The 27,292-nt window shown below is 37.9% G+C and overlaps 3 protein-coding genes across 3 annotated transcripts in view; 1 reads left to right on the plus strand and 2 right to left on the minus strand.

Moving 5' to 3' along the window:
• LOC108069027 (uncharacterized) overlaps nucleotides 1-15,758 on the minus strand; it is a 90,897-nt gene extending 75,139 nt beyond the window's left edge. Inside the window, exons 1-2 of the mRNA XM_070213342.1 lie at nucleotides 15,546-15,758; nucleotides 13,988-14,292 (exon numbers count right to left, since the gene is read on the minus strand). The gene's annotated coding sequence lies outside the window, so the exon portion shown is untranslated. The remainder of the gene's footprint in view (nucleotides 1-13,987; nucleotides 14,293-15,545) is intronic.
• The window catches only part of Phb2 (prohibitin 2), a 155,106-nt gene that overhangs the window by 67,536 nt on the left and 60,278 nt on the right, over nucleotides 1-27,292 (minus strand). The gene's annotated exons all lie outside the window — the stretch shown is intronic.
• The window catches only part of LOC108069072 (uncharacterized), a 116,707-nt gene that overhangs the window by 48,876 nt on the left and 40,539 nt on the right, over nucleotides 1-27,292 (plus strand). The gene's annotated exons all lie outside the window — the stretch shown is intronic.

Below are 27,292 nucleotides of genomic sequence, written 5' to 3' on the forward strand. Positions count from 1 at the left end.
TTGTGTGCAACTTTAAATAATTTTTCATTCGTTGCGCTCTCCCGCATTTTGGTGTAATTCATTAGGATGACTGCCTTTGGCTGTCCCTTTTCTGGTTTATCCCATCTTTATTGCTACACTTGACATTTTGTCAGCAGTTGTGGAATATTTAATTTCATTTTGGTTTTATTAAATGCGGGCTCGGCTCTTTGGAAGAGGGGAAACGGCTGCAGTCGCTTCTAAGTTGACATTTATTTGTGCATATTGCGTATACGCCATGCATGCCAGCAGAACATGGAATGGCATGGAACAGAACAGCGTACAGCATGCAAAACTCTGGCATGGCGGTTAGCCAAGTTTGTCACAAGTTCTGGCAACCGACCACGCCCCCTTTCGCCCCCTTCCCCCGCCCCTAAACATGTGTGTGCAAACGTTTGGTGTTTATCTTCATTTCGGACTTCTGGCTGGGGGCATTTCCAGCAGCCAAAGTTTTCAGTCGGATTTTGCTCGATTTTGCTCGGAATGGGTTCTACAGAGGGCACAGATTCAATTAAAAGCCTGTCGAATATGTAATTAATTTAAGAAAATTATAATCTACTACTAGCCAACGGAAAATGGAATTGTTAATGACCAGGAAATGGCCAAAAGATGAAAAAGATTAAAATTTTTACACCTTTCAGAATTTAAGGAATTGTACCTACTGTGGTTTTAGACATATTACCTTCTACTCTTGGTAACATTATTTTTTAAATATTTCTGCCATAGGGAAATTAAAGAAAAATTAATAGGAACAAAATTAAAACTTCGATAATTTGTATTCTATTTTCTTCTTTACTGGAATATAGGTTTTTTATAATATTTCTAAACTTTGAATTAAAATTAAAATAGCAGACGCAAGTTAATCTAAATTAAATTTTTTTGTAATATAATCGAAATGATCTGCAAGGGTGAATAAACGTCAACTGGCCGAAGCTAGCTTCCTTACTTGTTTTTTTTTATCTAATATAAAATTTTTATTTATTTTAAGCTTCTTCACTTGCATCCTTTTAAATGGAAATTAAATCAAGGAAATCATAAATCTTAGCAGAACTACACTCATAGAAATTTTCCGGTAAAATCGCCCTAAAAACAAGGAAAATCGCCCTAAAACGGGGGTCAATGGCGACTAGGCAACAAAATAAGGGCAAATTGCCCTAAAAATACGGGTGAATTTGTCATACATTTAGGACGATTTTTCGTAAATCTAGGGCGATTTTTCTATTTTCAAAGGTAATTGCCCTAAAAATAAGAAATGAGACCCTTAAACTAAAGGCAGTTTCCTTTAAATCCAGGGCGATTTTTTTGGACTTATAGGCGAATTGCCCTGGAAATCGGAAAAAATACCTTTAAACTAAAGGCAATTTTTTATAAATCTAGGGTGTTTTTCTGGATTTTAAGGCGAATTGCCCTAGAAATAAGGAAAAATATCCTAAAACTAAAGGCAGATTTTCATAAATCTAGGGCATTTTCTCTGGATTTATAGGTGAATTGCCCTAAAACATGCAAAATGCTCCCCAAAATTTCACGGCTATTTTCATAAATAAAAATACAATTTTAATATATTTTTTTTTTGTTTTTATATTTTTGTTTGTTGTTATTTACATTAACTACAAATATATTTACACAATTTATAGGTTTACAAATTTACATACTCTCCTATTCTTATTGCTAAATGGATTATATCGGGTTTAAAAATTATAAATAATAAATAACTTTAAAAGAAACGGCTTCCCGAGTCTGCAATGGTGTGCTTCGCGTTCTTGCTCCCGGCGTCCTTTTTTCTTCTTGCTGTCGGCACCAACACTGAATGGATCGCAAGCCAATTTAAAGTTGATTGTATCTCTATTAAATGAAAACAGTCTAATTATTATATGATAATAGAAAAAAAGAGAAGCACTTACCTTCAGAGCTTTCCAAAAATTTGAGCAGGTTTATTTCCTGTTGCTTCCTTACTCCTGCTTTTATTAAGTCCGAAAAGTGGTTTGCTAAAGCTGGATCTGAAAAGCGTTCTCGATCTTAAAAAAAAAAGAAAAAAATGTTAGAAATTAATATAAAAATGCACAACCAACACACACAATTTTCATTTAGCCTGCGGTTGCGTTTGCTGCTACTCCTAGAAAAAAAAAGAAGCAGAAAAAGCAAATTTCGAGCACTGACGAAATGTCGCAATAGAAATTTGGGGGCTGTTTTGGCATATGCACTTATGAATGCGGTTTGTCCGGTGCATAAATACAGATTTCTTGTAAATATATACATATGGATGTGTGTATTCTGTTGCATCATCTTTTTAACTCAAGCATTATTTACATATACACATACATATATGTATACTCTTATTAATGATCTTACTTTGTTCTGCCACACTTCTAAAACTTCCGCTTCTGGACCGACTAGTTGAACAGGAATATCTCCTCGTAGCTGCTTCCACTCAAATTTTTTAAAGTTTCCGCTGCATTTTCCTTTGTTACAGATATGTAAATTCAATTAGTTATTAATATCCAAATTGCACAATTATATATGTATGTACTCACCAGAAATCAGAAAAAGAATCGCCTCCCAAGTCCCTTAATAGCGTTTACATTTTTCACTTTTTCACAAACAAAAGGTTTCATACAAACACGTCTTTCACTGCCAAGCGCCCGAAAAATTATGACAAAGTCTAGACAATGCAACTCTTTCTACCCCCACCCTTGCCACTGCAGCGGACGAAAAGTAGCAAAGAAGAAGAAAAAGGGTGGACTTCTCTAAAGTCAAATGCGCTCAGCATCAAAATTCATAGAAAAAGGTCCGCCCTAATATACACACACATTCACTTGTTTTGACCTGTCAACCACACACACATACACACATGTATTACATATGTATCCATTAATTGCGTCTTAAAATTTCGTTTGACTCTTCCTTGTTTTTAGGGCAATTTCAGAACATTTTTTTTGCTATTTTGTTCTACGTTTTAGGGCGATTTCGCCCTAAAAAGAAGGAATTACTTTTGGAGGCGACTCATAAAAATTCGCCCTAAAAAACACGGAAAATTTGCCTTTTTGAAAAGACTAACCCTAAAAAATATTTTCCATGGCGATTTTTCGTATATTTAGGGCTAGCCACCCGTATAATAAGAAAATTTTCCTTAGTTTTAGGGCGACCTCGGTTTTAGGGCGACTTTTCTAGTATTTAGGTAAAAATTTCTATGAGTGTACCTTCACTTCTCTAACAAGAGGGAAATGTTAATGCCCGGGAAATGACACAAACAACAAATTAAACAAGTTCACTCGATTAGCAATTAGAACCCAGGGAAACCAAAGACACGAACTCAGAGGGCTAAGAACTTGGGAACTTGAAGCTGTGAGCTATGAGCTATGAGAAACCTGACAGCACGATTTGGCTAAGGCAAAAAGGGCCAAGCTCGGGAATTATGGGCCATATTATGTGGCTGCAGCTGCAATTGCCCGCCAACAGTTAACAGTTTGCGGATTTCAGTCTAAAGTTTTCAGATTTCGGATGGCGGATTGTGGCTCGTTGACAGTTGGCCCGGTCAAATCGAAGCCGATTTCTAGCCCCAGGCGACGGTCGCATTCCTTGGAGAACAATAACAATAACAAACTCATTGAAAATTGTGAGCATCGATCACGATCTGACAGACTGACAGACAGACTCACAGACTAACTGACTGACATCACCCGCGGCCAGTTTATGAAGGGAAAAATCAGATTTCTGATTGCGTCCCAACCTTTGGCTAAGGTCGCAGTCCCGGGGGTAACCACAAAACATGCTGGAAATCCCCCGAAAATCCTCTTTCTTTCACTCCCTGTGGCGCAATTAAAACTTGTTGAATAGTTTGGAAATTATTTCAGCTTATGCTGCACACACAATTGACAATAATTTCTAACAGTAGCGGCAGCAAAAACAAAAATAAAAACAAAAAACAAACAGGCAGGAGCCCAACAAACAACGGACAATTGCCACATGCAAGCCGAAAAGTTGAGTCACTTTTAAACCGATTATCAGCCCGAAACAAAAATGCTTTCAAGCCCGCTCCGGTCCGGGCCACATTGCTGGCTGGTCTAGGCCGGACCAAAGCCACAATTAAACAATTGCAGCGGCAACAAACAAATTTATGAGCAACTCACTTCTTTTATTCTCGGTTTCCTCTTATAGCCAGATAAGCATAAAGTTGCCATATGGAGAGGCCACAATGCAGGCAACAATTAAGTTCGCTTTTGAGTGCGAGTCACTTTGGCTGGCAACTGGAAAGCTGGCAAGCTGGCTAGCTGGCAGTCCGCACAACATGTCAAATGTCATTTGTCTGGCAATCACGATCCAAACATATTAGATAACTCCGAATTGCAGAATCGGGGAGAGCTGAGATCGCTCGACAGCCAGCTGGCTCAGCTTTCGGTGCTTTATTTCTCTTAATACGATATCAATCAGCCTAATGACACGAATCAATTAAAGACTTATGCAAATCTGATGAGTGCTTCGATTGGAGAAAGAGGAAATATGCAAACAGTTAAGATAATAAGATGCAATGAAGAGTGTTAAAGGTTTAAGTAATATCTGAGCAGAGACTTTTTATTTCACTTAAAAGAGAATGAAATAATAAATAAAAAAACAGTAAATAATTTAATAAACATTTTTAATTCTTATTGACATTTATTAGGAATTATTTCAGAATTTCGATTTCATTTTTATTATTAGTTTGTAATTGTTTACTTTATTAATGCGGTTATTCCACTACATCGTTCGGATCATTCATTAGTACAATTTTTTCTCAGCCCATACGATTTTACGTAGGTGCGAGCAAGATCCGATTTACAGTAGCTCTAATAAATGAGCAAAATTGTACTTTTTAGATTCAATTTTGCTCATACAAAAAAAAATAAAATGGTGGCCTTCGGTTTTTAAAATTTTGCTCATTAATTGCTCATTGCAGCTGACATATATCTGTCTTGCTCGCACCTACGTAGAATCGTATAGGCTGAGAAAAAATTGTACTAATGAATGATCCGAACGATGTAGTGGAATAACCGCATAAGCATTGCTGTGCCAGACTTCATACATTTTTTTAAAAATTATAAAATTTATTAACTTTCAACGTTGTTGAATAGCAGAAAATAAAAAAGGAATTTCTTTCAGCGAACGTTGAACATTCCCACCTGCTGAATCGCATGTAGATATTCGCGTATCTTTTGACATTGATGAGCTCTATCATCAAACGCTTCCCCTTTTCAGTGGCCATTCAAAGGAACTTCCCCGGGGCATTGCACTTCCTGCCTCTCCCTTAACCCATTACTTGCTCTCCCTTAACCCTTACACTCCCTTCCACTGCAGCAATTGCTGACAAATCATTTGGCATTTGACTACGCTGCGCTGCATTTTTTGCCGACCACATTTTTTGTTAGTTTGGCATTTTTACGCTGCGGTTGCCATTTTGGCATGTGCCAAGCAGCCTTTTTTGAGCCCCACATGTCTGAGTTGCCAACTGTCTGGCCATCTGTCTATCGATTGTTGTTGCACTGCGATGTCGCAACAAAAGTGCTGGGTGAAAAGTGGCAAGGTGGAGAGGTTTACCTGTCGGTCCTGTATCGAGGTATTTGTCACTTTTTTGGGCCAATTTGACTGCGCATTGTTGGTGTCGCTGCCAATGCAGTTGGCCATTTTTCACACATATCAATAATATTTTTTTCTTTGCAGCCCCCCTTTTTGTCAGTCTGTGGGCGCGTGCCCCAAATTGCACGACCATGTCCGGTGCAAAAAGTTAAAGCCAAAAAGAACCAAACATGCATGAACTGGAATTATGTAGAAAAATGCTGGCCCACAAAAACAACGCGAATTATTTCATATTCCCCTGTCTACTTTTGAAGTCGGCTAATGAAATTATTTACTTAAAGCCAGTTCTCCTTTTTTACAAGTTTTAAAATAAGGTTAGGAAAATTAAATAGTGACGAAGCGCACCAGGAGAGTGTGCGAAGGCGACTACTATATATACACGAAGAAATGAAAATCTAGTGTGATGGTCCGATCATAATGAATGATACACCAATCGAAAGGTATTGCAATAACTTAAAGGATTGCATACCAAGACTTTAAGAAAATCAATTGGCTTGGGAGAGAGAGCGGTGAAAGTGAAAAAATGAAAATTTCGAAATTTGGAGCTGTTGGGGCCGGTGGGGATTAATGCCCCCTCGCAATGTTTTAGTTGTATTCCTTTTGAAAATACCCGTCGAATGAGGGGTCATTTGTCAAAATCCGACGCTCCGTTCAAAAGTTATAGCCAAAATAAGATTTCCTTCTTCTTCCCAAAATGAAAATTTAATTCTGTTTGTCAGTTTGTCAGTTTGTCAGTTTGTCCAAAACATGTTTCTTAAGTTTTGAAAATTTAATATGACGTTCATCCCATCGATATAAAAAACTTTTGTTCTACCACTTTTGGAAAAACTCGCTAGTTTAGCGGGAAAACAGCTATAAATAGCTAAAATTCGGAAAACCGTAACTTCTATACTACTAAAGCTACAGACTTGTGCTGCATCTTGTTTGAAAGGTATTTTTAAATGCTATAAACGCCTTCTATATGCAATTTGTGTAAATGTAATAATTAAAAAGATATGAACAAAAGACAATTTTTTAAAACTTTTTTTTTAGCTTTTTTTTATTTTTCTCAAAAACGGCTCTAACGATTTTCTTGAAAACTTTAAACTGTATAGCCCTTGAGATTCCTTAAATTTTGGTATATAACACATTACTGTAAAAAGTCACGTTTAAAAGTTATTTTTATACGAAAATAGCCACTTTTGCCAGCTCGAACAATTAACGCTCCCTGAGTATTGAATTTTGTGGGAGGGTATCCGAACTGTATTTTAGGGTCATGGAATCTGTAAATTTGCACTTAAGAGTTCCATATAGGAATCTTTTGTTCTAGGCAGGGACCGTAAATAATCATTATTTGAGATTTTTATTTTAAAAAGACTACTGTGATATTTTGTTTTAAACGTCAAAAATTATGTTCTTTTTACTCTTGTCCACAAAGTATATGCATTTCAACAAATCTGGAAAGCAAATTAACTGTTATTTGTTCATGTCTATAAGTGCATAAAAACCAGTTAAATTGTTGATTAAAATATGTAAAAACCTCAGTATGCCTTTTAAAATAAAAATCTCAAATAATGATTATTTACTGTCCCTGGTTCTACGACTTTTGGAAAAAGCCGCTACTTTAGCGGGAAAAAGCTAAAAATAGCTAAATTTCGTTAGTTTGTAAGTTCTATACTACTAAAGGTACAGACATGTGCTATACCTTGTTTAAAAGGTATTTTGAAATACTTCAACGCCTTTTTAACTTAATTTGTTAAAATACAATAGTTTAAAAATTATGATTGACCAATTTAAATTTAAATGTATATATTAGCTCCTATGAGAGCAAATGTAAACAAACAAAAACTTCTGATATCAAATAAAAACACCTCTTAACGAGGTAAAAAACTAGTGACGACCGCACCTTCAACATACAAAAGTTCTGATATCAACATTTGTGACGAAAAATTATTACACTCGTCATTAAATAGACTTTCTAATCTTTTCTCATTCGTCACGCTGCAATAGAAAATGCCTGTAAAGGGAAAAAGGCTGGAATAGTTTGCTAGGGCGGGCCGAATGAGAAAATATTAGAAAGTCTATTTAATGACGAGTGTAATAATTTTTCGTCACAAATGTTGATATCAGAACTTTTGTATGTTGAAGGTGCGGTCGTCACTAGTTTTTTACCTCGTTAAGAGGTGTTTTTATTTGATTTTAAATACAGCTGTTGCTGCCAGAGAAAAAGAAACAGTCTAAAAATGTGCCACATTGTTTAATTAAACAAAAAAGTTAGGTGAAAAAGCCATCAATGAACAGCAGGATAATTGAATTTGTTAAAACTCCATGAACTGAAAGTGCTCTTGGTTGATGGAAATGTGGAAAATTTACCCTCGGGGGTTTTGTCTAAAAGCCATTTTCAGTGTTTACATTGTCAGCTGCAGCAGTGGGCATTGGCAAACTGAAATAATCGAAAAACAACCACGATTTGTGCCTAAATTATGAATTTCAAATATTACAAAATAATCTCTGTGGATTTCTGCATTTTACTAAAGAAATTCGAAATTGAGTGGTTTGTGGAAAGGGAAAATTATGTAAAATTTGCACACAAAAAAATCATCAATTCGTGCCCGAGTCATTCGAGTTCCCCCTCGAAAATAGTTTTTGCAGTCAATGATGCTCTCAGCACTCCCCTCTTGCTCCTTTCCACCTCTATCGCAGCATTTTCCCCTCAAGTTGTTTGCCTTTGTCCGTTCATTCTGGCTTTTTTGCCCAGACTGTCACCGATTGGTTTTTGTTTTCATGACTTCATTATTGTACTTTTCCCGAACACTGAATTTCATAACTTGAAAACCAATTACGGTGAGTTGGAAACTTTCAACCAAAAACTTGGCAAATTTAAAAATAATTGTCCAGGAATCAAAGTTTTCCGCATCATTAACGATTGTTGTCAAATGTTTGATTTAAAAAATTACACATGTTTTAGTTCAATTATGTCGTCATCTCTTGATTGTATAAAAACGAAAAATTTTCCTCACTTTCGGTGATATAATCTGGAATTAGATTTCTGATTTCTCTCTCCATCTCAAGAATTTCACGCAGTATTTATTCTTTCTTGGCCATTTCTGGGCCATAATTGATTTGCTGAAATCTCGATATGGCAACTTGTAATTGAATATAATTTGCGGGCATCGATTGCGCTGACCTCAATCTAATCCCCCAATGAATCCCTTAATTTGTGGCTGTTGTCTCCCGGACTCAACGTTTTTTCTTTATTATTCTGTTCTTAAGATTTTCTTGGAGTTATTTCCTGGCGGAGGTAGAAATTCATTATCATTGCCGTGGGCCACTCGAAAAGGGGGAAGTTGCATACATACTTGCCACATGCAACATGTTATTTAAGCGTAAATCATTTCTCAACGTTGGTCCAAGAAGAGCTGGCAACTGGCTGGCTGGCAAGTTGCGACTTGGAATTGGAATTTCGATTTTTCACAAGTTCACATGTTGCTCCCCGCGATTTCCTTGGCCGTGGTAAATGCACTGGAGCGCGGAGACGATGATGATGATGATGAAGCCGCCAACGCCGCCGACTACAAAATACAACTATGTACAGTGTACATCCCAGACACAAGGAGAGGCAGCATTTTCCATTTTCATTTTCACACGCGGTCATTAGAGTTGAACCCACTTAAGAAGAGAGTGAGACTCGCGCTGTAACTCCTCTTCGGCTCATTTTTCACACAGCAACAACAATGGCAAAAATGAAAATAATGAAAACAACAAAAAGAAAAAATCTACGAAAAAAGAACTCCTCCTCAAGCTCAGCAATTGCTGGAGAAATAAATTAAATTTAACTTGCATTTTCCCCGCTGCCGCGGAGGGCCAAAGTTGTTCTCATTCTCCCACTTGGCCTTGCATGTACGAGTATCTTACAGATACTTTGGTTTGCTTTGGTTCTGCCCTGGGTTCTGCAGCTCCGCTCCAGCGCGTTCTGCCATATGCAAATTAAAATTAAAAGCCTTTTTGTACTGCTTAACTTTATTTTCTACCTTCCCTTCCATCGCGGCAGCCACTCGAGGAGGATCTGGAGTTGGTCATGGACTTGGACTTGGACTTGGTTTTGGTCTTCGTCTACGTCTTGGTCTCCATCTTCGAGTTGCTCTTGGACTTGGGCTTGAGGTCTGCGGCTGGTCTCGTCTCTTGCCTATGACTTTACAATTTGTTTGGCCTGCTGCGGCCGCCGATAGGCCCTCTGAAGTGTGAAACATGGCTTCACACAAAAATACAGCGAGAGAAATGTTGTACAAAGTAATCAAATTAGTACGACCAAAAATCTATAGAATTTAAGACGAAACCAGTTTTTAATAAATTTAAATGGAGTGGGCAAACAAATAAACGACTAAACAAATAAACAAAATAAACAAATTTTAAGCTCAGAAATTGGTTAAAAATATTTGATAGTTTTTTAATCATATTTAAAATACAATTAAACGAAAAATCGTACTTAATAAAAATAAAATCTCTTCCTTACAAATCTTAATAGTAATAGAACAACATATGATTTATTTAAAATGTTCCTGAAGTAAGTTATTCAATTTAGTAGATACAAAAATATAGATCGAACATTTCTGCCATTTTCTTTCTGTGTAGCCACACAAATGAAGATTCAGATACACATATACAACTCAGCACAAAATGACTGCGGACGAGGCTTCGTCTTCGTCTTGGCTTGTCATTCCAGTGCCACCTCCCCCACCTCCCTCTTACCAACAATAACAACAACAATAATATCAACAACCAAAACAACAACAAAGTCCGCTGGCCAACTCTGACTTCATTGGTTTGGCTCGGCGCTCTGAACTGCGCTGAACTTCTTGAAGCGGAAGTTCAAGGCGTTCACTCAATTGTATCGTGTAATGAAATGTTTTATAACACCAAAATATACACCCAAACACCAGCCGGCTCTTTTGGCCGGTCTCTGATCTTGGCCTTCTTGAGACTTGAGATTCTATCAATACGGCATTTCATTCCTCTGTGGGTCATTGGCTTCTGCCATTCGCCCTTAATCGTCAGCGATTTGATGCCTCATTAGCATTAATATATGTAATATTTATGCAAATATTTACTCGCACATCCAGCTCCACGATCAACTTTTGTTTCTTCTGGCTGGTTCACATCATTTGTCATAGGAAAACCAATCAGTTTATAGCAGCTAATTATGCACCAATAATTAAACTGAAGCAGCAAATCTAAGGGAATCAAAAGGGAATGCACTAGGCGAAGATTGGGATACTCTTTTCAATCTGGGTAGAAAGTACAAAATAGTTAAATATATATAAATTTATTGTATTTTAATTTAAAAGTAAATCTACAAGTGAAAGATACATTAGATCTTTGAAAAGTTTACTTCTTCCAGATAAGAGGATCAGCTAATATATCTTAAAAATCATTTCGATATTCTCTCTAGAGCCTCTCTAGTTTTGTGTGGGAGGCAAAGCCCTAATCGTAGCTTATGTACCCTTAGTAAAGCAATCTGTCAAGAAGAAATCTCCCATATCGCTGGAGTTGAAGTGACAGCCAGCTCCTCCAGTAAAGCTGACTTAACTCTCCCAAGGTTGTAGACCTTCGCAGAGCGAATACCAGAAAAAAGAACCAGAAAAGAACAGCGCGAAGGGGAAGTTCGCGGCAGGGGTAGTGGTAGGGGTTTTTGGAGGAGATGGAGGAGTAGGAAGAACAAAAACGAAATGATAAAGTATTCCAAAGGCCAGGGCAGACACACACAAAAATTGACGTAACTTATTCGCATTTATATCACTCCTCTCATCGGGAGAACCTCCGATACAATACCGACGAGGCATCGGACATGGCCAGAGATTCAGATACAGATACCATCATCAGTGTCGGCTCACGCAACAACCATAAACAACAACTACGGGCTGGCGCGTCAAAATTAATACGTTTTTAAATGCCAAAGCCACGCAGCTTCCTGTAGAGAAAGAGGAAGACAGAGAGCGGGAGAAACCAGAGGCCCCAAACCCATACCCATACCCATACCCATATACCTCATACCCCAGGGCTCAAAGATCCAAAGATCTTCAGGTCCCCAGTAGAGTTCGCCCAGCTACGAAGATACCAAAGTCTTACGCACATGCGTGTAATTGTTTTTATTCTGCCCAACTCCGGTTTCCAGGTCGCACTCAAGACCATCAGATTTTGGCGGAGGAAGTTTGAAGAGTTTCGCAGAAAATATTATTAATCAGAAATAGAACATTAAAATTACACACGTTTTGATTTTTTCAATAAATTTATTGAGTTTTCAAAATAATATGAGAAAACTTCCAAATCGATCTTCTTATAAAATATACAGAATTTAATATTTGTGAAGATTTGGCAATTCATATTAACAAATTTATAAAAAATGTATGTTTAAATGACCTATTAATAAAGATACTATCATGTTTTTTGTTATGGATATTTATCCATTGAATTTAACTACTCTTTATTTTGGTGAAGATAAGCAAAATGTGTACTTCAATTGCTATACCTTAATAAGTAGTACAAACTTTTCTTTAAGCCCTCGTAAATTAATGATGACTGGACCAGAGACCCAAACCGAACCCTTTACGGAAAAGAAAAACCGAAATGTAAATTGAATTTTAAAAGGCAATTTAACGTGCGCGTTGGTCCGACTGTGGCCATAATTAAAAATTATCTCAATTTAACTCTCGACAGGGCAGAAATGCTACAATTCCTGATCTACGCAATTTATTCATTACTTTTTCCCCACCATTGTTGTGCTTTAAATAGTGTAAATTTTTTCTTAATTAAACGAAGCCCAAAGGCAATATGAGTTATGTACAGCATTTGGAATTATGGCAATCCGATTCCCGTGTTGATTTATTGGCATTTGAGATAAGCGAGCAAATTGCATTAAAATTAATGCCAAATTAATTAGCTGCAAGAGGATAAGAAGGGAGGAAAAGAAGCGATTCGGTTTTACTGAAATTTCAATCCGAACCATTCCGCCCACTAACTGCTGCATTTAGTGGATTTTAATTGCATTTCTGTTCCGCCATTCAAGTGGAAAATATTTTTGGTCCAACTGAGTTAAATCTCCAATGGGGATTACCGCAGGATTATGGCGGCAAGAAAATGCATTGTTAGAAAAGAAGAAATGAAAAGTTTAGTACGAGAAATATTTAAGCACATATTCAATTGTCAAATTCATTGAAACTTTGTTTCAAATTATACGGAAATATATTGTTTGTTTGGTGTGAATTTTATAAGCCCTTGTATGCTGTTTCCCCACGACAGCCAATCGAAAAATGCATTTTAATCTCGTCTCTCAATTATAACTTTGTTTTGCTATGCGAACGGTTTCCAATTTACATAAATCAAGTTGATTCGACCTAAGCCAACCAATGCCCACGTGCATCATTTGTACACATATTTCCATCTATGCAATCATTTATACAGTACGTATCAATACTTTAAGGAAAAATCTGATATATTTCGTTTTACAAATGATTTTAAAATTTGTAAAGACTTTTTTTGTAGCAAATTTCTGTTATTATATAAATAAAATTATTAATTATTTTCCAAGCGAATCTTTCTGAGATCTATCTGCTCTTTTCAATCGTCTTACATTTATGTTGTGCACTTTCCGGCCCGCATTGACAGCTGGCGAATAAATGTTGTGAATAAAATTTTACGCCTTTTTATGATTAATTCGTTGTCATTTAATTGCTACGAAATGCGACAAAAACAGATAAAATGCCAACAAAAATATTGTTCGACGCTACATTTGCATATTTGGCAAAAAACTTTGCCCAATTGGCTTTTGAATATTCGAGAGTTGGCCAAAACATAAAACGATAAAAACGCAGTCGCAGAAATAATAATAATAAAGAGTGGCGCGAGTTTATGCAAATGTTGCACGCGTTTGTTGATATTTGTTTGGGGAGTTTTTAGGGGCGCGTCGTCCGCCTTTAAAATGAGTTTAAAACGGCCAGCATCATCATTTAGTTAGTGTAGTCGTAAAATCCCTGAAACTTTAATTGATTTATCCCCATCGAGCATGCCGAGCACGTTCAGCTGGGCTACCATGTCGTATGGGTAATATTTACTGAGCTGCTTGTGAGCGAGTGTGAGGGTGTAAATATAACCGATTAAATAATTGAAAGATGCCGATTAGATAGCACATTACACCCGAGATACGTTTGGCTGGAGGGGGATGTATGAGGAAGCAAATGAGATGCAAAACAATCCAATTTAATTGCAAATTTAAATTGAAATTTTGCCAAATTTGCTTAAAGGCCCCAAGGGAATGGCAGTGGGAGGAGAATTCCAATGAGGACTGTAATTAATCACAGTTCAAATATAATACATTGCACCAACTCACTTTGCTTAGATCCTTGTTTTCCGTATTTTGAAATTGACTCTCAATCTGTTGTTGTGACCGTTTCCACTTGATGAACGTAAATTGTAATTAATAATGCAAAATATCGACACAAAAACGAAACCGACTTCAAAGTAAAGACACAAATATTCAATAAAACACATCAATATTTATAAGCGAAATTTCCATATTTTCGGTTACACACTTTCATTCAAAAAACACAAAAAAGCACAAATATTTATGGAAATTATAAACCAATTTAAATGGTTTGCGATTGAAAATTAAATCCTTGTTGTATGCGGAAAATACTGCAATAAAATAAGGAAAACAAATAAATATTAAATAGGGAGGTATGAATTATGAAATTATGATGAGAATATATTAGGTAAAAAGCTAAGGTTTAGCTAAATTAAAAGAGAAATTAAAAATAACTGACTTACCATTAGAGTAAATTAGCCAATATATGCATTTTAAGAAATGTTTTGATATTAATAAAAATATTTTAAAATTATTTACGAAAAGCAGGAAGAGCGAAACATTAAATATGTAATTTATTAAAAATCAAGATTGCTTAAAAACCTGTAGCCAAAGCCATATAAATTATGAAAAAATCTGCCGGCAAGCAAATGTCTGCAAATTTTCCTTTCTACTTGGCCAACTCCCTTCCCATTCCGGTTCCCCATTTTCGCTGGACTCCGGGGGGATTAAGGCTTTATCTAGGGCTAGAGAGAGTGCACAGGGGGACAGTGGCTACTAAAACTGTCTCAAGTTAATCGCTTTTATTTATTTTCGCCCTGTGCCAAGCGAAAAAAGCCAAACTCACGCACACACACGCCCAGCAACTCGGGAACCTTAACTGCAACCGGTTTTTCCACTCGCACACACAGGGACTTTTTCTTCTTTACTTATTTTTATTTTTTTGTTTTTTTTTTGCGCGCTTTCAGCTATTTTCTTCTTTTTAATATAAACTTTTTTCGTTTGTTTGCTGTTGAAGAATTTATGAAAATCATAAAACAAAAGCGAATTTCATCCCACATGTGCATTAGTGTGTGTATGTGTGTTTAGTCTGGGCTTAGTGTGGCGCGTGTGTTGGTGAGCGCGCTTAGGTTGCAGTTGCAACAGATAGACACCACAAGCGCAAGTACAAGCTTTCATGTCTAGCCAGGTAGCTAAGGCAGCTAAGGTAGCTGCTCTTGGCCAGGTTAACACGCCAGGCCTGGCGACGTCATAAAGTCAGCTGCCGCTTCTGTTTTCTTTTGTTGTGACTTGCTGCCAGCCTTTTGTTGCCAGTTGTTGCTGCTGCTGCTGCTCCCGCTAGATGTTGCTGCTGCTGCAGCAGCAACTATTCGGTTGACAGAGGCTGGCAGCCAGCTTTCAAGGCTGTTTAGAAGGCAGCCACACTCACACACACACTCGGCCACACTGGCATTAATTTCTCCAGTCATTAATTCTTTGATTTTGTCTTACTAAATATATATAAATATATATTTCAAAAACAGGCTACCGTTTCTTAATTAATTCAACAATTTTGTTTTGCTTTCTGTTTTTGGGTTCAAATTACCGTTTTCAATGTGCGGGAGTAAAACGTGTTTTGATTTTGTTGCTGCTGCTGCTTCGACTGATGTTGCTGCCGTAGCTGTTGCTGCTGCTGCAAATATTGCCGCTTCTTTGGGTTTTCTGATTTCAGTTTTCTATGGCGCGGACACGAATTGAGAGATTTGAATTGGAAAAACCAACACGCAGGGCAACGTGGCGTATGCGACTTTTTCGTTCGGCTGGCAGAGCTTAACTAAAATGCCAAACAAAAACGCTCGCGACTGAAGCGCTGTTGGCCAGAAGAAGAAGAGGAAAAGCTGGCCACGAACTGGTTTTCGTGCATCGCCGGCATGGCCCGAAGTCGAAGGCTTCGGCTTATGGAGACCCCCTGCCCCATTTGCCCCTCTTCCAGCTGTTGGAACTCTTTCGTCCGCATTTAGTAGTAGAAAATAGTAGTAGATTTGGTAATAGAAACCAAAAAAAGGTGGCCAAGAGCCAGCAAATCCAAGGCAATTCATTTGTGGCCACAGCCAAACAAATGAAGGCAATTAGCTCCGAAAACCGAATTCTTTTTTAAATCCCTTCAAATGACTTGGCCTTTTCGGAAGCCTCTCTTTCGGTTTTGGCCCGCTCTCTTAGCTGGAAAACTCTCTCGCTCTTCGGCGGAAGTAAAACTGCATCAGCCGGTTTGTTTACCTTTTTTACGTGTCATACTGTTATACCGGCAAAACAGCTGGCACTTGGCTAACACACACACACACACACACACACGACCAACTTCCGTGGTGGCCCGAGTGTTGGTTTTTTACCAGTTAGTGGGTGGTTGCCATGGCGTGTTGATAAATAAGCAAATAAATAAATAAACAGTTTCAAGTGTTTGCCCAAATTGAGTCAAATTTTCACTTCTCTCGATTGCAGTCGCTGACGGGGAAATAAATCGAAATACTTTTGCCCCGATTGATGACTTCATTAAGTGCCATTGCAACAATTAGCCAAAGTTTGGGCACTCGAAACACTTGGCTTGATTGGATTCTTCTGTGTTGGGTTGAAAATTTAAGAGGATATTGATTTGCTATTTGTCAAAAAATACAAGTTTACGGACATCAGTTTCAGGATAGTGATAAATTGCAATGATAATATTGTATACTTCTTACAACTTAAAATAATACAAATCTCAATAATAATGTACCCTATTAATACAATTTAGGAAATGAAAATATAATGTCTAAACGAAAGGAAAGAAATTGAAATAAATAAATTACAGCGGAAATTGTTTTGCATTAATGACCCGATGAGCGTGTCAATGCTTAGTTGCATAATTAATGAATAAAACATTTAAATAATTAATAAGTAATTAAACCAGTTTAATTTGCTTATACTCAAAAATAATTCATGAATCAAAAATAAATAAAGAGCAATCGATAAAAAAAAAAATTCGGTTAGGAACTACAATTAGTAGTATGGTTTGGTAGTGATGGCTATATAACACCATTATTCCTTTGGGATTAATCAACTCAGGTGTGTATTCAGGTTAAAACGCTTATTGACGGTAAATACCTTAATTAATTCGAGGTCCCTGGGCGAAGTATTCCATATGGAATTTAGCTAAACATATGGGTTACGTAATGCAGACTTATCTTTAATCAATTCATTGAAAATCGATTCAGCTAAATACATTTAATTGAATCGCCTAATCCAAGACAAGCTTCGGCTTGACCCAGTGGAATTGTGGCGGATAAACATATCTGCCACTGCTTTTAAATCGCTGCCCTCAATTATTTTCACAAATTGTAATTACTTCATCGAAACAATTGAATTGTTTTCCGGCTACTGTTCGCCCCACTCCCCCGCTTTAAAACTCCACACCCAAAAATACAAATGGTATTGAACACGGTTCGATTGTGAACCTTTTCTTAGCCTTTTGGTGATTTCATAACTTTATTAATTCATTTGTGCATTGTTTCCTTTGATGGCTTTTCCCCCCGTTGTTTACGGGTGGCAATTCAAGCGCGACAAAAGACAAGAAGCCGAAGCCAAACGGTGGCTACAAGCCGCGGCTTTCAAGTCGGACCGGAGAAATTCCAATTAATGAAAATGAGAACAGCCCGGGGGAATCAAAGGGGAGCGAAACAGGCAATAAAATTATGCAAACAGCAGGTGTTGGCCATTAGCTTTTCCAGCGTTTTGCTGCAGTCGCCAATTTGGGTCATTAGCAGGTGTTGTCATCTCTACCAATTTCCTTTTTTATGGCCATGTACCCCATATTCCCCATATCCCCCTTGTCTGGCCGCCGAAACCACAAAACTTCGCCTCGAGCTGTGCGCAACCAATCAAAGTTATTAAAACAAAAGAGCAGCATAAGAATAAGAATTTGGTATGAATATTTTTTTGGGGAGTGGAACGGGCGCTATTCGAAGTGTAGAAAATTTAATTAACTGCTAAATTAAATACACTTTTCGGCATGCTTTTTGGGTTGTTCTAACCCTGTTCCTTAGCTTATTTTTCTGGCTTTTTGTTTGCCGTGGTTCCCCAAAGAATGGCGAACTCCGAACCAGAACGGGCCAAAAACCACTCGACGACCGCGACCACCACCCGCAATGGAGCGTCCAGTTTTGGGTGGTTCTTATTGTTGATGTTGCTGTTGTGCCTGTTGATGTTGCTGCTGTTGCTGCTGCTGTTGTTGCTGTAGTTGCTGTTGCCGCAGTGCGTCGGAAGTTGTCGCCGGCAATCAACAAACCATAACGCACAACAAACAACGGTACTCCAGCCGCCGTGCCAAACTGCCAGCGAAACATTTAACGCCGCTTTGCCCCTCTCTATCCCTCTCGTTCTGCCATTCGCATTGCATATCTGAAGTAGAAAGAGAGGTGAATAAAAGAAATTCATTAAAAATTTCTTTACCTCAGCGCTCAACAAATTAGCCCAAGCTTGATAAGTGGCTGGGAGGAAAATAGAAAAAGAAAGTAATTAAAACCACAAATAGGTGCTGAGGCCCACAAATTGTTCTAAATGCATAAATTAAAATGTTAAGAGCGGATATCAGAAGAAGTAAATAGGGAGTAATAAATTAATTAGCGCTCAAGATAATGCCAATTAAGAACGAATTATTTATATTTTAAATATAATATAACTATTAATGATTTAAAAATATTTTAAATTTCTAATTTAATTTCATTATATAAATATTATAATATTTCTTTTAATTAAACAAAAATAAAATTTAATAAAATCAAAATAAAAATCCTTATTAAAAATGAACCAATAAACCAACAACTTAAATTAAATGATTCTAACTGCAGTTTAATCTAGCAAATTGTAAAGATACAACGAAAGCTAAATGGCCAACATAACTGCATAAAATTAAATCCATTTAGTCTAGGACATTTGGCAATATCGAAATTATCGATCGTAATGAATAGTTTTAGTTCGGTTTAAATCGTCCATTGTTTTCGTTTATCAATTTCCCGGCCATAAGCTGTCAATTTTATGGCCAAAAACGGCGCTTCTCTTTATGAGTTTCAACACCCATTCCCCAAACATATTTCCCCCGTCCTCGCGACGCACTAAAAGTAAATTTATGTTGATGATTTTGTGCGCGGCGGCCTATTGCCATAGTCAGAGTCTCGTGGTTTCGTACCTCGGAGTTTCGTAGCCAAAGTCATGGACATGGAATTCAGCTGGCGGCGCACGCAGACGAAGGCCTCAAATTGGAGTTAGGATCTGAAGTTGGGAGCTTCAATATATATACACTAAGGGGGTGGGGGGTCAGGGGCTCCCGAGGCAGACAATGCAGTTTGGACCGCGGTCATTGGACTGCTGCCCACCCAAAAAGGCGGCACTAAATTGCTTTGAAATGCCGTTAGAACAATAATTGCGCGCACACCATACTGCCAACATATGATTGGAGCGCAGAGATAGAAAAGCCTTTGCCAATTTATTGAGTTGTAAAATTTGGCGGACGGCGGCGCGGAAAACGACCGAGTGCAATGTGCGGCATATTAAAAATAAATAAATTAAAAGATGTAAGCCAGACGGAGGCTGTGCTCATTAGAAGCCAACCGTTGGAGGGAGCAGATGGAGCTGGGCCGGCAGAAAAGAACCAAGGAAAACTGAGGTTTCGACCCTCTCCAGACTAATTGCCTAGCATAAATGGGCTGGGAAATTCCCACAAAAACTTTAGCAGCTTCAGCCAAAATTTGTTTTTATTATTTTAACATTATTTGAAACGGAATATTGGAAAATCGAATATATTTTGTACAGGTTCAAAATTAAATTTAAAAGGGAATAACTCTATACTAATGAATAGCAATTGCTTAAATCTTATATTAATCGTTAAGAAAAACAAAATTTAATACATTGTGTTGATTAAATCCAATATAGAAAAATCGATTAATAAAGATAATTATTATAATTATTTTACGATAGCGAGACCTAGTTTATGGGCCCTTTAATTACAATCTTTAAGACTTTTTTAAGTTTATTGTTTAACAGACATCACTGAATGTATTAGTGATTTAATGATAAATCCATTCGTTTTAGAATTATAGATGTTTTAACCGATATCTCGTACTCAAGACAAATACAGCAAAAAGTTTCTTGAATATGTAATATTTTACCATTTTCTCATATTTTTTTAATGTGCACTGAACTTTATTTTTAGTTCCAGAAATATTAATATTCAAAAATATTCTGTAAAAATATATAATATTTAAAAGTTAAATATTACTCTTTACATATATTTTTTTCAGTGCCCCTTTTTCGCTCCTGCTTTTGGTGCAGACAGTGACGAATGTCACTTCCTTATTGCAAGGTCAGTTGGCAGCTTGTTGCTCCGCGGGACTCCCCTCCCACAAGCCCGTGGATGCGACTGCAACTGCAACTGCATTGATTGATGCTCTGCCAGCTGCCGTTAGTCGCCGACTTGGCCGCCAAAGGAGCAAATGCAAAACTTCACACCAAATTGGCAGAGCCTAATCTGTCCCAGACCCACGGACCGGGTCCAAAAATAGTCAGCCAGGCCAATTGGCCAGAGTCGCGACTTGGTGTGTGTTAACAATAAACATAAATTAATGAAATGCTAAAACAGTCGCGGCAACGCAAACAGCAAACAGCGAACAAGCAAATTGGAAGGGGACATGTTTATGGGAACTGATGGGAAGCCAGCTTCCTTTTCCTCCGCCTTTCCCTGTGCTGCCCCACTGTACAGGTCGCACTCGGCGAGTGTCTCTCACCTTGTTCGGCGCATTTTGTGTGGCCATTTTCGGGGTAATTTGTTGTATCTCTACCATTTAATGTGAGGGAACTTGCTGGTTTTGTGTGTTGAATTTTATTTTTATTTTTCGTCCCCCCCCACTAAATAATTAAAATATCCCGAAAGGGGCACTGAGAAACAAACGGGAAAGCACAGGAATGTTAACGACTCAATAAAGAGATGCAAACAAATGACACCTGTGCCTGAGGAAGAGGTTTTTGCGTCTGCTTGCACTGCCATATAATAATGCCTACACAGATCAAAACTGTGAAGGTTTAACCATTATTCTTTCGGAATGTGTAAAATAAAATTTAAGGATGTTTTGCCATAAAAGTTCCAGAGTGTGGCGATTTATTTCAGCTTTTTTGAGAAATGCAGTCCATAAAATTTGTACAATCTTCGTTTGTTTAAATAAAGTTCATAAAAACTGAAAAAAGGGGAACTCCCATTTCACTCATATAATAGTATTTTTTTAAGAAAGTCAATTGAGGTCAATTGGTATCTTGTAATAGTAAACTCAGTAAATCAGATAGCAAACAGATATAAAAATCACACGACAAAATATCGAGCTAACAAAGAGTTTTGTATAAAGAGTGATCTTATTTTTTCAAGTGGTAAAGAATCGCTGAGTCTTCCGTCTTCAGCCGGGCATGCAAATCATTAGAGTGCTTCGGCAGCCTCCGAGAAAAAGATGCCACAGCACAGTAGTTGAAGCTCATCATTCGGATGTGATTAACTTAAATACACAAGACATAAATATTTAAACGCTTGCGGCCATGGACGGCGAGCGTTGAGCGAAAGCGGCAGTCAGCAGCCTGGCCAAATGAAGCGTGTTAAGTGCGGTCAGGGATGGGCAAAGAGGGGCTGAAGGGGGCGTGGCTGCACAGGGGCATAAAATTGCTTTTAGCCTGGCAAAACGGTTAAACGGCTTTATGCAAATGCCCGGCCAGGCCAAGAATACCACGTAGCATTAACAGCCAAAGAAGTACTCCGGCCGAGGGAGCAACTGACCATGGCCGATTGTGGCACCTTGTTGATCAATAATTGCCACACGACAGCTAAATGGGCTTTAATGCCACGTTAGCAGCGAAGGCCAAGGCAGCAGCGACAGCAGCCGCATCGCAAGGAAACGCAAATCAAATTCTAATGATGTTGTAATGCAGACACCCTGCGAAGAGAAAACCGCAAAGGGGTAGGGAAAGTGGGGGGAAAAACCGAACCGTTTAGACAATGCCCAGGCACGCAAATATTTCCGAAGCAGTGCAAAATAAAGGCTGCAGAAGAAGATAATATTATTAGAATTGAACATGCAATCTGACAAGTGTTTGGTCCGGAGAAAAATATGAAAAGTAGCAAGTAAAAGACTGAAGTTAATATACCCTATTTTGGAATTTAATTGTTTATACGTTTTTCAAAAAATATCCTATGACTTTGACATAAGTTTTCTTAATAACAGATTTTTATACCATCACAAAGATGTTCAAAAAAAAAATCATATGATTCTGATATATGTTTTTATAATAACAGATTTCTATACCATCACAAAGGTATTTAAGTTAAGAAGAAAACAACTCAATATATTTATTTTATAGATTACATAAAAGCACTATAAAACATATCCTAATTGTTTGTTGATATTAGAGCCCTGCATGAATGGATCCAATGAATTATTTTGAATTTTTTTTGTTATATGAATGAATTAATTAGAATTTTGGAGTTTAATAGAATTGAATGAATTTGAATTTTGAGTTTAATAGAATTGAATGAATGAATGGCATGAATTCCGAAATAATTCAAACGACAATTTATTTTGAAGAAGAAAGGGCCATAATTTTGTGATTAAATCTGCCTGAATTTTATTTACTATGCAGTTAACATTGATTTGTTAAAAATTTTCCACTTTTTGTTCTCAAAAGAAAACAGAAAAAAAATCTGAAAAATTCAAAAAATTCATAAAATAATTCATTCAATTCATTCAATTCGAAATGAATTAGAACAACATTCAATTTATTTCACATAGAATTGAATTAAACAAATCAGAAATTTCATGGCATACTATAATAAAACAAAAATTGAATGATTCATGCAGGGCTCTAGTTGATATTGAAACAAAATAAAATATAATTAAATCATTATAAAGATCTTTAAAAGGTTTTCCGTTTCAGCTTTTTCCCAGTTCTAGTGCACAATTAGAGTACCCTACGCGTAGTGTGCAAAGAATCGCTTCCTGGTTGTGTCCAGATCTTGGCCAGGCTAATTGCCGGGCCATGAACATAAACATCGCCCGATTTCCTAGGGAGTGCGGAGGAATAGAAGATCGGGGAATAGGACAGGGACTCAGCCATGGTCATCGTCATCATGGGCGATTTATGATTGCATTTCCTGTGACGGTGACTGCGACTGCGAGCTAAAGGCCGAAACGCGAATTGATCGGTCACCGTTGGTTTGTCGCCCATGGTGCCACCATGGGACTCGTTGGCGGGTGAACGGGCAAATGGGCAAACGGAAATGCCACCGCGGTCGTCGGTGGCCCGTTCTCATTGATATTCCATGGAGACGGATTGACGACGACGACTTCGACCCTTGTCTAATAAGGTATTAATAAGTTTTTGCCTTGGCCAAGACCAGACAATTGCCGTTGCATCGCATTCTTGGGCTTCTTTGTTACCGGCTGTTAGCCGTTTGCCGATTGTTTTTGTTGATCGTGCTGCTGAATTTTAAATGCATGATTACCAATCCACACTAGGCAGCAGCGGTGATTTTATGATTTGTGGGCTTGACTGCCCATAAAGCGGAATTATGATTCTTAGAATGTTGCAATATATGTATAAAGCGTTGGCATATACTTAAAGTATCGTAAACATATTTCTAGCATCTTTTATATGGCCAGTTAATTGGTCATCGCTTGATCAATAAACAAGTCTGCAGAATTGTTATAATGATTTATTATTAGAACTGCAATATAAATAATTGTCCTATACATAAAACTTACAATTCCCTGGATGATTTACATATTCTAATAGTAAGCATGAAATTTAATAAATACTAAATTAAATAGTTATAGTTAAAGGTAGTAAGCAATTTACCATTATATAAAAAAAAATCTATATATATCTATCATATATATCCTTTATCCTTTAAATTTTAAAAAGTTTCTTTCAAGAGACAACCCGTTTAAGTTAATTTGACCCAAGACATTTTGATTTCTGCAACATCTTTGCTGTGCAGTGTAAGTGCGAGACAATGACACCGGCAATCTGACTGATGCAACAAGCTAAAATTAACGTATGAATGTCAGATTGCTGCTGTAGCTGTTGCTGTTGCTGATGGGCTGCTGTTGCTGTTGCTATTGCTGCTGCAACAAAGGTCAGTCAGCGCGTGCTGTTGCTGTTGCTGCTTCCAGTTGACGTGACCCGTTGTTCGCCGGGCCAAGTCAAGTCGTTCTGGAAGTGAAGTTGAGGCTAAGAGTGGTGATTAATCGGACACATGACAAAGATGCGTCAGGTTGTGGGAATCGAACGGAGTCTGCGACCTTAGCCGAGAGTCGGACTGCTGGTTTCGAGATTTGCCATCGATTGGCAACCACTTGGACTGGCTGGACTTGCAGTGGTCACTTGTGACACACTCGAACGGGCTACGTGAGATTGGGGAAATTGGCTACGAGGGGAGGCTGAGGAGTCTGAGGGGCAGGGATACCAGTACTGGGCCTGCTGCAGATGCCAATCGAGAGATAACCACACACAGATACAAGCACACACTCACTCTGGCCTACAATTTCAATACAATATTTGAAATAATTGGCTACAAATCGTCATTGCAGTTGCTGCTGCTGGTTGCTGGTTGCTCGTTGCAGTTGCTGCTGCTGTGCCGCTGCTGCTCGTAGGCCACAAATTGCAGTCGGCTTAAACTGCTGCTGCCTGACCTACGACACTATCTCTCCTCCCCCAAAGAGCTGCCTCAAATTACTATTGATACTGATAGCAACTGCAACAGCAACGTGCAACTTGCAACTGCCAGCAGCATCAGCAACATCAGCAGCATCAGTAACTTTTGTTCTTGTTCTCTTAATGCGTTACGGTAAATATTTTTGTCTTCATTTTTACTGTTAAGATCGAGATGAAGTTGAGGCATCATTCCCTGTCTCCTTCCTGTTGGTCAATGTTGCTGGTTGGTAGTTGCTGCTCCGCCTGCTGCTGCTGCACTCCAATTAGCCAAGCTCTCGCCAGGCAACACATGCGGGTTCTTATGGTTAAAAAAAAACCCGGTGAGTGAGGTTTAGGGCCATCGAGGCTTGGCCAGGTGCCAAGAACTCAATCATTGCATTTGCTGAAACAATTGACGGTTGCTTAATGTGCAAAACGTGAGTCCAATTTGCATGACAACAGCAATACTTGGCAGCAACTAGCAACAACCACAAACAGGCAACCTTCATTAGGGGAGAAAAAAAGCATAAATGTTCTGCACCGAAAGATTTGTGCAGCATTTGATGTCGATTTATTTTAAATCGAAGTTGAACGATTTATTAAACTGTTGCCCATCGCGAGCTTAACTGATCCTTAGGGATGGCAGCGTGATCAGTAAGATTAGGTTCTTGAGGGTTACAAAATCTTAGATAACTAGTAAAAAGTGTCTATCGAATTTAAAAAAGAGATTGAATAGTAGAGAGATTTATTCCCTAAAAATAAAGGTAATAAATTAACGTTAGCTGAAATATGTTAAAATAATATGGAATATAATTATGTTCTCTATTATTAACTCATGAGTCATGACATTTTAAAAACAATAAGTTTTTCTTTTAGTCAGGGTTTTATAAAGTCTTTGAAGTTAGTAAAAAAACGTTAGTAACTAGATACTTTTAGTAACATCCCAGCGTATAATAAATTTAATAGGCATCCGATTCTCCTCTTTCAGCCTGGTGACCCCGATTCGGAGCCTCTTTTCGTGTCACGCAGACATCGCGAGAGACTCACGCTCTTTGGCGATGCCTCATCGGCTGCTGCTGCTGCTGCTCCATTGCATAGGTCACGTGTTCCGTCGTGTGTCTGGCCAAAATATCAGCAATTGAACTATAGACATTTTGGCCAAAAGCAGTAAGCAGGCCAAAATGCCGCGATCCCGCTTTTTGTGTAGCGGGAGTGGAGTGGAGTGGAGTGGAGACGAGGAGGTCGGCGCATCTTGGCAAATGTCAGATGCAAATGCGAAAAGCCAAGAGTCTTTCTGGCACCTGCTAACTCTTGCACTTTTCGCTTGGCCATTTCTTTTGCCGCGGCAAACAGTCACTCAAAAAAAAATTTTAGAAAATCGCCTATGGATTTGCTTTACTGGCGATTTTTTTCTATATTTCTGGAATATTTCTTGAATTTAATGAATTTTGATTAATTGGAAGAAAATTTTCTTTACCAGTAGAAAATTTTTTTATTTTAAAGAAAAAAATCGCCAGTGAAGCAAATCCATAGGCGATTTTCTAAAATTCAGGGCGATTCATTTTCTGAGTGGTGTCAGTCATAATTAATACGCTTAATTTGAGTTACTTACGAGAAGTCTAGCCGCCCGGTGGCCAAGTTCTCGGTGGCTTCATTAAAAAGCCATTAGTGGGAGATGAATTTTGCTGCCTATCATCCGCCGCAACCGCCACCCTTAGCCACTTTCTAATTAGAAAATTTTCCTATGGAGAGCATAAATTTCAGCAATGTTTGTTCGGTTTCGGTTTCCGATACAATCAAAGACAAGAGCCGAGTGTTGAGTGTGTCAAACAATTTAACTGCCTTCGGTCCGAAGGCAAGTTTGCGTGGGAAATGCCGTCGATCGTCACGATCAAAAACGGCGACGGGAAAACTTCACCGTCAACTTCAAGTACAACATGGAAAATGCAAAGTTGATTTTATCGCCGACTCTAACTCGGTCTCTTTGGCTCTGTGTTACTGTCTCGGCCTAAACTGATTTGCCACTTGACAAATGAGTTGACTGCCACATGTGCAATTTGGAAAACAATCCACCCACTTTGGGCCCCATTTCCCCCCACCCTTCTCCCTTTCCCCTTCGATCTAGCAATTTTCCGAGCGGGCCAATTTTGCCTCATGTCAGGCTAAAGCAAAGGAAAACAGAGCGGAGCTAAACAATAGAAATTCTCCCGCTTTTGACTTTGACAATTTGCGCATTGATTTAGAAAATAGCTCTTCCACTGAATTGCAGCACTCTCCATATGAAAATGACATGGAAAGCAGAGGAGAAAAGTGCAGCTGGAATGGGCTTCATTTTATTTTTTTGGCAAATTGAGGCATCAAATACCCTTGAAAATTAAATTATTTAAACATTTCTGGATTTTTTATAAAGAGTGTATCATTGATTTTGCAAAAAAAAAATTATAAAAAAAATATAAATGTACAATATAAATATTTTCTTATATTTAAGAAAGTTTATTAAACTGGCATATTTTGGAAATGTTAAGATTGTTTTTAAGAAATTTTACAATTTTAGCTCGGATTTATAAGATAAGTTATGATACCCCAAAAAGCATCGTA

The sequence above is a fragment of the Drosophila takahashii genome, chromosome 2R (assembly GCF_030179915.1).
Source record: "Drosophila takahashii strain IR98-3 E-12201 chromosome 2R, DtakHiC1v2, whole genome shotgun sequence".
NCBI classification, from domain to species: domain Eukaryota; kingdom Metazoa; phylum Arthropoda; class Insecta; order Diptera; family Drosophilidae; genus Drosophila; species Drosophila takahashii.